At 37.2% G+C, this 2,473-nt stretch overlaps 1 non-coding gene across 1 annotated transcript; it reads left to right on the top strand.

Moving 5' to 3' along the window:
- The first annotated feature begins 1,273 nt into the window (after positions 1-1,273).
- Positions 1,274-1,380, top strand: LOC118344620. Its single transcript, XR_004798400.1, has one exon. It is a non-coding gene; the product is annotated as a small nucleolar RNA R71 (small nucleolar RNA).
- The last annotated feature ends 1,093 nt before the right edge of the window (positions 1,381-2,473 follow it).

The raw sequence follows: 2,473 nt of genomic DNA, 5'->3' as shown, positions 1-2,473 counted from the left end.
TACTTGGCCAATTTTTGAACTTCCTATAACACAAGCAATTATTGGTGAACTGGAGTCTTTATATTTTGGTGGGGTATTGCCCCAAATTATGGCACTGACCTGCTCAGTAGGAAAGGCTTTCTTTTGCACATTTAATTTCCTTTTAACAGTAAACAAATCTTTTAGAAACTTAGCATATGTGGGAATTTTTTGAAGAGCATCCAACAATGGGATGTTAATCCTAACTTGTTTGAATATTTCTAAAATTTCATATTGGTGTTTGTGTTTGTGCAGGGGAGCCAATCTTTGAGGAAAAGGTGCAGGCACAGGACATGAAACCTTTTCACCTTCATTTTGTTCAACCTCACCCTTTTCAGCCTCATTTTGTACAGGTTTAGAGACCTTACCAGCCTTGTCTGAACCTTGAGCTGGAATGTTCACCACCCTACCATTTCTCATAGTAGTGACTGCCTTCACTTGCCTTACATTTGAACTTTCAACCGCTCCTTGAAGTGGCTGACTTTGTGGATTGGGTTGAGGTTGTGTAGGAAATTTTCCTTTTTCTTGAGAGCTCCAAGCCGTAGTCATCTTTGTAAGTGTGCCCCGAATGTCATTTATCGCTTGAGAGTTTTGATTGTTGATTGTTGCTTGACCTTGCATAAACTGCTGCAAGGTGTTTGACAGATGTTGTACCGTCTCCTCAAGTCCTTTCTTTTGCATTGGAGGTGCTTGAATTGTGAGTTGATAGGGTCCCGGAGCCAAGGCTACTGGAGCTACTTGCTGGTCACTCCTCCACCCAAAATTTGGGTGGTTTCTCCATTTTGGATTATAAGAAGTAGAGTAAGGACCAGAATATGGTTTATGTATCATATTTAAAGCATTAGATTGGTCCAACAATACTTCTTTGAATGCGGGGATCGTGGGACACTCGTTAGTTGAATGCTCATGATCCTCACATATGCCACACTTCTCAGAATTTTTATAGACAGCATGCACTTCATTTACTTTTTTCAATTCCATGGCTTCCATTTTTCTGGACAACAAGGTTAGTTTAGCACGCAAATCATCATCTTCTTTTAAAGTATATTTTCCATGACTAGACTCAACTTGCCTAGACCTATCATGCACATCAGTTGTGTCCTAAGATTGAGCATTTTCAAAAAGTAATCAAAATATTCGAATGCTTCCTCAAGCTCTTTGTCGAAAAATTCTCCATTACACATGGTTTGTACAAATTGGCGCATTTTAGGTGTCAAAATTTCATTAAAAAAAACTTATCACATGCCAATTTTCATAACCATGAGGAGGACAAGCATTTAAAAGATCCTTGAACCTTTCCCAACTTTGATAAAAAGTTTCAGAATCTTTTTGGGCAAAGTTCATGATTTATCTTTTAAGTGCATTTGTCCTATGTATTAGAAATTCAGTTTACATTTCCTGCCATGTGCCTATGGTTCTAGGTCTTAATGAATTCAGCCACATTTTAGCCTTATCTTTCAAGGAAAATGGAAACAACTTTAGCCTAATAACCTCCTCAGTGCATGTCCGGTCCATGAATGTAGAACAAACCTCTTCAAACTCTTTGATATGAAGGTAAGGGTTCTCAGATTCCATGCCATGAAAATGTGGAATTAATGGAATCATTCCAGGTTTGAAATTAAAGGCATTTGCATTCAAAGGTTGGATTATGCATGAAGGTGTGCTAGTTCTGACAGGTTGTAAGTAATCTCTAAGTGTCTTGTTCTGATTTACTACTTTCCTATCATGATTCTCATTTTCAGCCATGGTGCTATTAGTGTCAGAAGATGACTCAAGAGAAAGTGATGATAAGGTAAAAGATGTTAGTGATTCTGTCCTAACCAACCAAGAAGTTTGGTCCCTAGTCCAACTAGTCATACAAACAAGAGCAGAAAATAAAAAATATGTAAGACAAACAAGAAGAAAAAATAATAAAACAAAATAAAACAAACAAGAATGTCACCCAAGCTGTGAAGACGTTCACAACACTACAAACGTCTTCTCAACAGTATGAGAATGCTCTGATAAACACCAGTTGTCCCCGGCAACGGCGCCAAAAACTTGATGGCTTTCTAAATCTGTTTTCCAAGTGCAGAAGCTATAAAAGTAGTACATGGAGGAGTTCCAAGGCATTTCCACAAGGACAACAACATTCATGCTGAACAAACATTTAATGAGAAGCTTCTTGTGCCATGAATGTGTTTAAGAAAACGGGTTTTTACACACCTAAGAAGAGAAACAAGAATAAATGCTTATGTACTGATGTGGAGTTTATTATTGAAAATGATGGTTTTGGTTTTTGGATGAAACCAAGTTTAAGAATGGAGAAAAATTGGTTTTCTGATTGCTTGTCAAATTAAAAGATATGAGCAATATTAATATGAGTAGAATGGTTGCAGGAAATATAGAAATTGCATAAATATCAAAACTAGTGGCACAAAATGTCAAACACTTGGACTACAAGAATGTTTCCTCA

Source organism: Juglans regia, chromosome 14, assembly GCF_001411555.2.
Source record: "Juglans regia cultivar Chandler chromosome 14, Walnut 2.0, whole genome shotgun sequence".
Lineage (NCBI taxonomy): Eukaryota > Viridiplantae > Streptophyta > Magnoliopsida > Fagales > Juglandaceae > Juglans > Juglans regia.
Note: the sequence above shows the minus strand (reverse complement) of the source record. Positions and strands in the feature narration are given on the sequence as shown.